Source organism: Protopterus annectens, chromosome 12.part0 (genome assembly GCF_019279795.1).
Source record: "Protopterus annectens isolate FY-2018-M chromosome 12.part0, PAN1.0, whole genome shotgun sequence".
Lineage (NCBI taxonomy): Eukaryota > Metazoa > Chordata > Ceratodontiformes > Protopteridae > Protopterus > Protopterus annectens.
In genome coordinates, this window is record NC_056746.1 from 1,191,941,252 (window position 1) to 1,191,954,964 (window position 13,713).

Genomic DNA, 13,713 nt, shown 5'->3' on the forward strand with positions numbered 1-13,713 from the left:
TCCCATCCCAGTATACCATCTGCTAAGGATTATTAACAAATAAATATCCAATTACAACAATCTCCTCAAGCAAAAATTATTAGAAAACTATAAATAAATGTATGTGAATTTTTTTTTTAAATCTATCTAGTTAAAGACTTTAGCTTTAAAATAGGGGCAATTGATACATTATCATTTAGACTGGTCTTTTTATGGTATACTGGGAAGGGAGGGTGACGTAAAGATAAATTTGTGTATGTTGAAATATATGAATGGGATCACATGACATATGTCTATATAAGAAGAGAATGCTTTATTTAATCTTTATTTGAGGAAGTTTTGTAAGTCTAAGAAATGAAAGCACTTATCAATAAATTTTTTATGGAATTTTCATGTCCTAGAGTGGTGTGTTTCAGCTACGAATTCGAGGAGCCAAGCTGTTTTTTTTTATTTCCTGGTTTGTCATCTCCTTTGGAGAATTGGTCTGTGGTTTGTGTTTCAGCTATGGCCTCTGATTTTCTTGCTTTTGTGCAACCACTTTTATCTGATAGCCCAGACACAGGTAGTAACAGGGAACTGGTTGTATTGCAAATGACAGTCGGTAATCTCACCCTCCTGGCCCAGCAATTATGCCAGCATGTTGAGAAAATTATATAGCAGGGAGTTACAACGGCATCACCAGCTATGCGGCTTAATCAGAAGGGATCTAATATGAATAGTAACAGCCCGGTTATGAATGAGCAACTGCTGCAGATTACACTTGGAGCGGATAATGGAAGAAATACCTATATCTCTCACAGGGGCGAAATGCTATACCTAACCGGAGTGAGTGGTTAATGACTGATATGGTGTTTGAGCATATGCAAACAACTAATATAAGAGATGACTTGGTATGGAGACTGAGTCAGTTGGATTACAAGTTGTTTAAACTGAAAAAAACTCCAGTGGGAGAACATGTACTTTATAGAGTTGATAAGAGTGAAGTGGGTCCCTAAAGGACTCGGGCAGTGGCGGTTTCCAACAGGGTTTGAAAAAACTCACCTGTGCATATGGATTTACTAGAGCTGTTCAATAGGCAGGGATGTAAGTTTATGGAACTAGTAATGAAGCACAATATAAAATTTATAGACAAGTTAACTGTGGAAGTTAATGTATTAAATGAAGCGATCCTAAAGGATGTTCAATATGCTGAATATAGGGGGAAGCATGGCAAGATTTTTCATAGTATTGAACAGACCATGAGTCACTTGAAAGGATATAAAATTAAAAAAATGGAACATGATACGAGGGAATAAATGGATGGTCTTGCTTATACTGTACCCCCTGAATCACAGGTATGGGGGAATTGTGTTTTTAACCAAACAAATCAATTCAGTATACAATCTAATAATAATCACACTGACTATAATCATTGTGAAGATGGAGAGGGAGGGGCTAATTGGACATCAGCCTATCAGGAAGAGAAGATGGATGATAGGCAGGATTTTCCCCAGCTCAGACGTTCGGAGCAGATTCGGAATCACCAATGCAAGGGTCAATCGAACTCAAACCACCCCTCAACCAATTACTCAAAATTCAACAGGAAGAATCAATGGATGATTTACAGAGTCAATACACCACCATGGTACAACCAGGTGATGAGGAAACTTGAGTTTGGGGGAGAACTTGGGATTAGAAAGAATAACAACCGGAAGTAGTGAAACTGAATCGAATAACAAAGGGGTAAATATCATACATAACTCTGATGGTGATTTCAACTTATATAATTACACAGACATTGACTTGGATGTTCCTTCACAGATTTGTTTGCTAAAGGGATTAATTTTGTCCCAGCTCGGCCTGCAAATGTTGTCGAAGTATTAATGGATTTAAAATTATTTGTACATAAGTTGAATTTTCCATTTATATTTAAAGATATACAATGAATGATGACATGCTTAGAATTAGTAGCACATATAAACCCCCCCCTGCATCCTGCCTTGTCATTGTTTGAAAAAAATATGTGAAATGGATGTTAGAACTTCTTTATGCCAGTAGTCGATAGGAGAGGGTCCATTATAGTGGCATGTGTTCAGTTCCTGGATCATAAATTAAAACATCCATTGGAGGATGAACACTATCTATGTAAGGATTCTTGGTACTTCCTTAATAATTGAATGAATTGGATTTTGATGCAAAGGATTTATTGGTTACTCTAGATGTACGCGATCTATACACTGTAATTCTGCATGTTATAGGTCTGGAATGGTTTGGGGCGTATTTGGAGAGATGAGGTATAGACCAGGATAATGTAAATACATATACGGAATTGTTATAAATTGTATTGAAGAATAATTTTATCATTTTTGAAAATAAAATATATAAACAGAAGGAGGGGTGCCATGGGTTCGCCGGTGGGCTACCTCCTAGCGAACATAGTCATGGTAAAATGGGAATTTCTGTTTGCCCTGAACTATATTTATAAACCATTTATGAAATTATACCTATGCTATTTGGATGACATCTTTATGGCATGGGTGGGGGATGAGACTACCCCATTGCAAAATGTGGAATATATTAATATGAGCACTGACTTTTTGGCTTTTACACATTCCTACCATAAAGATAAAATGGCATATTTGGATGTATTGATTGAGAAGAATTACACCTTGGGAAGATATACATTACAGGTTTTTAGAAAACCCACATATTCTAGCATGCTATTACATTTTACTAACTCGCATCTGTATAGGCAGAAGAGAGTGGTGGTTAAAGGCCAATTGGTTAGAGTGGCCCATATGACCACCATGGTGGGGGACTTTGAAGAGGAATGTAATAGTTTTTTAAATATGTTCAAAAAGAGAGGGTATCCTATGCAGATGGTGGGAGAACTTATTGAGGAGGTATCCATGAAAAGACAAATGGGACATTTTAGATCCATTTTATGGGGGGTGTAACAATGTAACTAATATAGTGATAAGGCAGGAAGGTAATAGAAACTATTCCATGGCATTTATCACAGCATATAATTTGGAAAGCGAAGAAATACAATGGATACTGAATAAGAACTGGAAAGTTTTATGTGATGACAATGAGTTCTGTAAAAAGGTGGGTGAAAAACCTATAATTATATATAGAAAGGGTAGTAATTTGAAGACACTATTGGAGAGGGGAAATAAACCAACAATAAATGACCTTAAAATGTACAAATGTGGTAGATGTAATATGTGTAAGTTTATACTCGATTGTCACTGCGTTCATATTAATGAGGTGGAAGTGGTAATACAAGGTAGATATAGCTGTGACACAATCGGGGTGGTTTATGGAGCCCTTTGGCAGTTGTGTGAAAGTTTCTATGTTGGGAACATGCAGAACAAGCTTTGTAATAAAATATATGGGCATATATATATATATATATGATATAAAAAAAGAAAAAAAAACAACTAATGCTCTATATAGGCATGTAGGAGAGAATAAAGATTATTGGTTTAAATTTGTTGTGTTGGACAAGGTAGAATTAAACCCATGAAGTGGTCCATGGTCTATAATATTGGAAAAATGGGAGGTAGTCTGGCAAATGAGACTTAACTCAAATAAAAGGCCCAGTCTAAATGATAATATATCCATTGCCCCTATTTTAAAGCTAAGGTCTTTAACTAGATAGATTTTAAAAAAACATTTTCACATACATTTATTTATAGTTTTTGAATAATTTTTGTTTGATGAGATTGTCATAATTGGATATTTATTTATTAATAATCCTTAGTAGATGGTATACTGGGATAGGGCGGCCCTTGTGGTGCAGTGGTTAGCATTGCCGCCTCACAGCAAGAGGTTCTCCGGTTCAATCCTCGACTGGATGCCTTCTGTGCGGAGTCTGCATGTCCTCCCTGTGGTCGCGTGGGTTTCCTCCGGGTGCTCCGGCTTCCTCCCACATCCCAAAGACATGCTGAAGGTGGGTTGGACACTCTAAATTGGCCCTAGGTGTGAGGGTGTGCATGTGTGTGCCTTCTGTGGAAGGTTGGGCGCCGGGCTGGCAACATGACACCGTAAAACTCCACTGCCAATCATGAGCAGACAAGGTGATCCGCTGTGGCGACCCCTAACCGGGAAAAGCCAGAAGAAGAAGATGGTATACTGGGATAGGAGTGTGATGTTAAGATAAATTTGTGTATGTTGAAATATATGAATGGGATCACATGACATATATGAGTTTGGTCATATGACTTTTTATTACGTCTATATAAGAAGAGACTGCTTTATTTAATCTTTATCTGAGGAAGTTATGTAAGTCTATGAAATGAAAGTGCTTATCAATAAATTGTTTTTTATGGACTTTTCATGTTCTTGAGTGGTGTGTTTTAGCTACGAATTTGAGGAGCCAGGCTGTTCTTTTAAATTTCAAGACCTGTAACTGAGAGTCTTACAATTATGGAAAACAAAGACATTCAAAAAGAAAGCACAATATAATAAAACTACCTGTCATACTTTTAAATAATTTTTGTGAGGGAAAGCTGTTCTGCGCATCATGATTTTTTTTTGGGGGGGGGTGCAGGTGCACTAGCCACACTACCATTAGTTATATATATAAACTCCAGGATCACTGCTCCTTGATAAAAGAGAAAAACTCTGAGATGCAGCCATTTTAGCCCCAGTATACATAATTTCGCCATTTCTTTTACGTTCTGTTTCACTGCTATGAGACTCTGAATTTCAAGTCTCAGACATTAGAAAAGTGCTTTTTCACTAATATAACAGAGCATGCTGCATTATTCTGGTTTTCCTGAATGACTGGTATAATATAGCTGGTCATACTGGAATATGTATCCAGAGCATATGTTTGCTGAGTTGCCACTACATCAGAAGTAAAACTCTTATGTATTTTACCATATAAAGGAACTCATTTGTGACTGCAAACTTGGCATCACCAGAACTTCAAGTGAAGTAATGGGAGTCATTACTAATTTACTAAAATGCAAGCTGAATATTGTAGAATTATTAAGGTCTGATTGTGTTTGCAGCTCAGGACAATTACCATACTGGTTTTCTCATAGAATGATAGATTTTCATAATAAATTTTGTAATTTTTCCTGCTGGAAATTTAAACAACTGATTGAATAATTAGTTTGTGAATATTTCTTCTTGTGCTGGGATTATAGGATATAGGAAACTATTGCCAGTCTTTCAATTGTACAGTTTGTAGACTTTCTTAATGCAAGTGAAAATGTCCTGGTTGCAATTTTCACCCACTATGATGTTTTTCACAGTGATATCAAATATCTACCTTCCTACAAAATTTCAAATCAGCTACTTTAAAGTATCTTTAGTGCTTTCTAGGAAGCCCAATCAATATATTAGGACTTCTATACATTTCTACAATGGTAACTACTACAACATGATTAGATTGGTTCAGAAATGGGACCTGACTTTTTGGTCATACAACCATGCACGTTATTGGTCATTTGTTTTATAAATTTACAGAGGAAATTATTGCAAATAATGTTCCTATTGTCACTGTCAACAAGAACTGCTGTAATAAACCTCCTTGATGGAAAGGGCAATTAGCAGTTTATATAGTGAGAAGCATAATCATAAGGAAATTTAAAATAAATTTCTACCTTTAGCAGTCATCAAGAAAAGTAAGGCATTGTATGAAAGGAAGCAGCCGTTACTAAAGACAATAAAAACATCTCCTGTACAAAGTAGATTGGAAGTCAGAAATGGATCTATTTACTTGTTAGTTCATAAGGAAAAGATGGTAAATGATAAGCTAGAATGATTAATATATTTCCTGAAACTTTTATTTCTTATCACATTACTAATTATTATCAACAACACAGTATCTGCTTGTAGAAAAATCCACAAAAAAGAACCAAAAAACACTGCAGAGGCTGAAAATAGCAGCACAATCTTTAATATAAACACTTTCAGCACTTATGTTTAGCTATGGACTTCTTCTGGCATAAAAAGAACACTCCCCTTCCAAATCTGTTTATATAGTAAACCCTTATTCTGCTATCTAGAGGTAAAAGCACAACATGACCAGATATGAAAACACACATACCAAAAATAACATTGCAACCAAATGTTAAAACAATTAAGATACAAATTATTACTAATTATTATGTAAAACCAACACTACTGAAATTGAAAAGAATTGCTTGCATAATTATTATACAGGAAATGGTAACTATAACCCTGAGCGAATTAAAAACATATATTCTCAGGGCCAGAAGCCTTACCAATTATCTTAATTCATAAAATGAAGAATACATTGATGCTCATTCTTGCTAATCCTTTCAGGCAAGTACTTCAAGCTGGCTTTGCCCTAGTAGTTGAAAGTCAAGAATTGTGTTTCCAATGTAAAAAGTAGGGACATTATTCACCCATTATGAGTTTATCAAGTATCAGGGGTAAGAGTTTTGAAAAGATTTCATTGAAATTATTAGTGACTGGCAGCTATCAGTCAACATGAGCTTATAACAGGAAAAACACATCAGATAAAGCTTAAAATAGGATTTCACACCATCAACTAATCAATGTACTTACTAAATATAATGTTAATCCATACATTATAAACTGGATTAACAATTAGCTTTCACATTTCACATTTTAATGGATAATCTGGAAGGTAGAATGTTATCATTCAGACTGGTTTGCCAGGGAGAGGCATAGGGATCTGTATTGGGACCTTACATGTTCATCCTTTTTCTGATTTTGGTTCTATTGATGATCCCATATGTTATGTTTAAAGTTTGTAAACAAAACCAAATGTGCTTAACTAGTAAGTATAAGTGATCAGTGGAATTGTCTTAACTGTATAACTTGCCAATGTGGACAGATAGAAATGATACTGAATTCAGTAGTAATAACTGCTCTGAAATTCAGTTTAGTAAAAATAATCTACAACTTCCACAGACTGTAAATGGTAAAAATGCTGTTAACTACAAAAAAGACCTCTTCATTTTTATTTCAAATTATTTCATATTTGATACCCATGTAGTGTATATCTGTAAAAAGTCTTCTCTGTAGTGAATCTGATCTGGCAGGTACCACCACATATGACTATGGTCTGTTATTTATTTATATTAGGGTCTAACATACAGTATGGAGCATAATGTTATGTGCACACAGGTTGACAGCAGCCTTACCTTTGACCACCACATCTACACATAAGTAAGGGCATTGTCTAGAGAAAAAAATAAGTTATAACCTCCCTTTACTCTTCCCTCATCAGGCCAATAATTAAGTACAATGCCCATTTTGGTATGTACCTTTCCAAGCACCTGCAGCAGTAGGAGAAATCACAAAGTTTCCTTACAAGGATAATTGCAGTTCTTCAGCATCTGTCATAGGTGGATGATCTGAGATCACTGTCACTTTATTCTATTGCATACTGATGACTCAGAGGCGATCTCTGCCTAGCATACAAGGCAATCTCTGCTCCTGTTTTATTGGAAATGCTGCATCTCTGTAAGTCAAATGGTACATGGGTTACTCACTCTAAAGACTTTAACCTGATATGTAACATTAATAGAACCTGGTGGAGGGACAGATTTTTCTCCCAGAGGTTACCACACCTTTGGAATAGACTCCCACTTCATATCAAACATAGCACCTCATTGGCCCTTTTCAAATGCAATCTGGACGACTGGATGGGTAACCATAAATTCACCCCAGGGGTTCTACCTGTGTCCCTCTTGGACAGGGATAATAGGTGCTGATCATGGAAATAAGGGTAGACCTTGCCTAGGCTTGTAAGGGCCCTAGGGCCATTAGCCTAGTAACGTCATATGATCTTATGTATTCTTGCCAGGATATCAAGATATTGGAATGCAACTAGTATACATTTACAATAAAATGAGTTAATGCCAATGACTTAGGCTCCTGCAAAGTACTACAGTCATTAAACTTACATTTTGCTTATTGCAAATTTGTGCATGAAAACTTAATTAGTGCATTTAAAGCTATTTACAGTAAATATATAAAGGAAAATCTGGCATTGGAGTTCTATGGTCAGTCATAAAAAATGTGCAACACTAATTCTTATTTAATATACATAATACTAAGAACAAGCTAAAGAACAGGGTATTTCATGCTAAAAGAGTGAAATTAAGGACCCAATTGCCTACAGCAATTACAGTACAATAATTGTCATCAATATTTAAAACGAGACTAAATAACTATTTGCGATTTCGTAAGCTCTACTTCATTGTTAAAATGGTCACTGTCTCTTGATGACCCATTGAAGACCATGATTCTGAAATTGAAAATGAAACACCAAACACTGAGCATTTGATAACTATGTAACCTGATCAGCTGTTGTGATTTTAAAAAGCAGTTGCTGTTTACAAATTATGGTGTCTTATAATAAACTCAGCCTAAGGTTTCTTTCGTTTTAGCTGATTACAGATGAACACTATCCCCTGATAGATTACACGGATTTAATTTCAGGCTGCTTCCAATCACCAGTTCCTAAAGGGGTCAGTAGAGCTATGAAATATTGACCTTCTAGCAATAAGTGGAAAAAAATGTATCTATGAAGATGCTGTCTGGATAGCCTAATGTACATGGTAAATGTATTGTCTTGTCATATGCCATCTATGACCAGGCTGTATCACTGTATTTCTCATGATGGCACTCATGTATGAAAAAGATAAAAGAATGAAACATCTTCTTCTGGCTTTTTCCCAGTTAGGGGTCGCCACAGCAGATCACCTGTCCGCTCATGATTGGCAGTGGAGTTTTTTTTACAGTGTCGAGTTGCCAGCCCGGCACCCAACCTTCCACAGAAGGCGCACACACTAACACCTAGGGCCAATTTAGAGTGTCCAATCCACCTACAGCATGTCTTTGGGATGTGGGAGGAAACCGCAGCACCCGGAGGAAACCCACGTGACCACAAGGAGGACATGCATACTCCGCACAGAAGGCACCCCAGCCAAGGATTGAACCAGGGAACCTCTTGCTGTGAGGCGACAACGCTAACCGCTGCACCACCGTGGCCACCCAATAGAATGAAACATCAATTGTGAAAAACTTTTCAGAAAAATGAATTATTTCCCATATTCATAGTAGTGATCAAGGAGAAACTTGTCCAATGGATTTTATTAGGTTAGTCTGTAGTATGATGTGGTTATCAATATTGGGTGTCATCATGTGTAGGAGTTAACTGTATCCTCACTATATGAACCTTACCATTGCTATCTTATTTCTTAAGCAGGTATTAGCAATGTGTGTATTTATCCAATGTGGACTACACAATGTATATGCTTTGATTTCACCAGCAGGAATATGACTGTTTCCTTAAAAACTACCTGGGATGCTTCCAAACATTATACTTAGAGTTAAGCATGAACCTGACTGACATACGTTTGAATTGTTTGTTCTCTTTTTCATATGTGCTCAGTTTAATAATCTGGATAACTGCATTGTTCCTTTGTAGGAAGCAGCTGAGATAAATTGGGGAATCGTTTGTTAGACTAGTGAGACTAGAATAGCTGAGCAGCACTGATACATCAGGTAATTTATACAACTGAGCTGTATGACATGGAAAACACTTTGAAATGGCAAATTATGAGCTTCATCTTTTCAGGCAGTTTTCAATATGACCTCTTAAAACTGATTAAATAATCATATAAGTATAGCTCTGTAACTTAACTGTGATTACAGGAAAGGCAGGCACTGGGAATACTTAACAGAAAATGGCATATACATTGCAAAATATGTAAATGTTGCTTTATGATGGACGCTGCTCATAAAGCTCTCCTCTGACTGTATAGAATTGCAAGAGAGAAATACCAGTGACTAATTGAATTATGCACATTTACATTTTTCATACACAAAGGTTAATTGTTTCTCTTGTATGTGTTTTAAAAGCAGTGAACTGATGACTGACAGGAATAAAGAATATGATAATGCAATTTTGTTATAATATACCTTTTTCAGTGTTACTGGGTTCCTACTGATGTTTATGTAACATGGGTAATATAAATGAAATTTGTCTGTTTTTTATTGTTTTTATCATTAACTTGAGTCACAGAATGTGGTATTGAGGAACAGATGTCACTGGATGTTTCTGTCATGATTTAATCTATTTATGCTGAAATGAATTGCACTTATGGTGAGGTCAGAGTAAGTAATTCATGCTGGAATAAGTGAAACACAGAATGCTATAAATAAAACTGATATTAATACTATTATGTCATTTTTAATTTTGAAATGATTTATTGCAGCTACTTTGTCACTGGTGGTAAATGGTTCTATATTAAAATGTTTGGTAGTTAGTAATCTTTGTGATGTAAGCAAGCAGAGATTATATGTCCATAACATTTGCATGTTTAGGTGGGACTTTAAATTTTAAATATCATAGATTATTGTTACATTGCGAATATCATGGCAATATATAGATAATTCAGGATAAGAAGTATCTCGTTTTTCTTTGCTAGACAGTTTTCCTTTTTCTTTTTTTTTTCTCTACAGTCAGATAGTTCCTTTCCTGTTTTGTAGCAGGAGCAGTTTTAATGTCTCTGGAGAAGGTAAGAGTGAATCAATGAATTCTTCTTCTTCTGTTGTGCTATTGGGCAGTTTTTGAGGCAGGTAATACATTTTACAATGTCTGGAAGTAGTTAATAGCTAAACAGATGTCAGAATTACCTAACACTGTAAACTACAAATTGCATAATTAACTACATCTGAAGCAATGAAGTTATTCAGTGTACTTGATCACGGAACATATTTCTGGAATAAAATACCTTGCTATGATTATAGTGTTGTAAATCTTCACAGGTTAAACATCTGATTCATGTGATCATTTTAAAATCATTTTTTGATACGTGAAATAGAAAAATATTAAATGTGGAATATTTATTTTGAGTTTGATTAGTTAGCTTATACTCTTAGCAATATAAGCTGAGATTGCGAGGCTGCATATTTCTTGCCACAGAAGCGAATGTTCAACAAGAATGTAAAACTGTATTCATGGACTGTAACAGAACACTTCATGCTTGAAATGGACAGGTAGATGTTTTGCTATTTTGGGTCAAAGGTTTATTACAATCTTTTTTTGTTTATTAAAAATTTCAGAAATATAAGGCAAAATGTAAAAAGATATATCATCTAAGATTTGTAAGAATGAATGTAGAACAATATTTGATTTTATCACAAACAAACCATTGAAATATTTATCTGTTTCTAATATTATTTACAAGTAAGTTTGACTACTAACAAACACTTATTATCTGTGTTCTGAGATTTCGATGTAACTTAAATATATTAGTAAATATAAATAAATATATACAGTTATGAAATGCAACACTATCCCTCTCAAGACACCCAGGCATACCTCATAAGGTATCATAATATTATTAGATAGTTCTGTCCCACTGAGAGATTTATTATTTATTGTGCAAAATCACACTCAGGATGTGGTTGCAGAGTTCATACAGTTACCACCCATAAAATAATGTGTAAATCTGGTAAGAAAATGTGAAAAAAATGGGTTATGTCTACTAGCTAAAACTTACAGATTATGCTTGGAGTCGGAATATTCAACTGAAAGCATCAAAATACATCATTCTTTGGTTAGATGTCAGAAAATCTCCTTGTTGGAGAAGAAGGAAGAATTGCAATTTTGCATTATTAGTTGAGCCCAAACTGAGAGTGTTAGTTGCTGTAGAGAAAAAAATGACTGTTTTTGCTGTTCAATTTATTAAATTACACAAAACTAGAAGCGTGTTTGCTTTATTTAACTTTGAGTATTGTTAATTAGGTATGTTGCAATGTCCTTATTTTCAATAACTGAAAACAGAAGACTGGCATTTCATATGCCATACCACATATCAGAGAAAACAAAGGAGTTTTTCTACATTTTGGATCACATACTCATGGACTGATTATCCAGCAACACTCCCAGTTTTGAGATTTCACAGCTGGGGGGTCAGATGACTCAAGTATTATAACACATAAATAATGTGTATCATTTTTGTTAAAAGGACAAGAGTAGTAGAGTGTTTTGTGTCTGCTTAAAGGAATTAAAACATAATATTTTGCTAAAATAATACTTCACTGAGGATCTTTTTGGTAACGAGGTAAAGTATTAATTTAAAAATTAAACACAAATTGGTTGTTACAAAGTACAGGAGTTTATTGGATGGTGTATTGATTAATACTATAAAGACAATGGATTATGCATGTGATCAGAGATTTATAAGACAGATACAATTTGTTTCTTAATTTGGGACAAGAAGAACAAGCACTTAGTCACAGGTACAGTAGTGAGCAATACAGAGATGGCTGCCACCATGTGCCTGTCCTGTATTCAGATTACTGGTGTCCTTATTAGACCAGGAAAGTTGATAAAAGTAATCAACTGTATGATTATACACACCACACCTATACCTCTTAACCTATTAGTGTAAAAGCATGGACAAGCCAAAAATAATGGTGGGGCAAAGGCCCAGAAATAAGGACAAATTTCAGATATTGCTCTTATAAACTTCAAAAGTTGCTAGAACAACAGGTTTTGTGTTAGCATGCATTTTTATGAAGGGTATGAAATCTGAAACTCAAACGTCTATCATTATTTAATTATTTCAGTCTTGGTGTTTTGCCAGAAAACCACAAATTTTATGAGGAACATACCAAAAATATGAGGCAAACATCTGGACATTCTGTGAAAATCTGGACAGTTGAAAGGAATGCCTGTAAACAATACAATTACTACAGAGTGGTCTGACAGAGGACTCAGCTAACCTAACAACAGCAGACCCTATACCTCTGGCTACTAGGAGCATAGCTCATGCTTAGCGATCAGCTGTCAGTGCAAATGTTGTACTCTGAGATCTGTCTTCCATCTTTTTTGGGTCCAAATGTATACAAAGACCTTTGTCTTAACATCTGAGTACTTTTGTTTGGTAGCCATCAATGTGCACAAATCAAACAGTACTGAATGTTCATTTATTATCTGTTTAGAACTTGGTCAGAATACCCACAGTGGCACATTTGTTAGCAAGTAGGCACTTGTAGGATCAAAGATCATGAGAGCTGAGTAAGTAAAGGAATGCTTTGACTTCCTGCTTGCCAAACAGGTCCATTTGAAAGTGGGATATTATTCACACATTTTTTTGTTATGCCCACAGCCGCTGCATAACAAGTAAGAAGTTTTTTCATGCTGAGTGTTCAGGCCCAAAAATGATACCAGAGTCATGGCATCTGAGGGAGCAGAAGTACCACAAATGTCTTCAGTTTACGTATCATCACATAGGAAACCACCTCTGTCAATTATGTGATCCTAAAAATTAAATTTCAACCGGTGAAACATAAAATTGTTTTGGTTCAAATGCAAACTTCCGTTCCAATGTTTACCCCATACTGACTTTAGATGAGTTTTGCATTCAGTAGCAGAGTGCCCATATACTATGACATCACCCAAATAACACTGGATAAGCAGAACAACTATACAAATACTTGCAATCACTTTCTGAAAGTCTGATGCTATAAATGTTATTCTCTAAAATACTTTGTTTTATCTGAATAGGTCATTTTGGATTACAAACACAGTTAATCACTTATTGTTCCTGATGTGATAGAACTTGATATTAAGCAGTTGCAGGGTCAATGGGGATGACTGCACCACCACTCAAACGTTCGATGCATGTGGAGGCGGGTACTTCTCAATGGAAATTTCTGTATTAGGTTTGCCAAGATCTACTCACATTCTTGTACCACCAGATTCCATTTCAGGGTACCACGTTT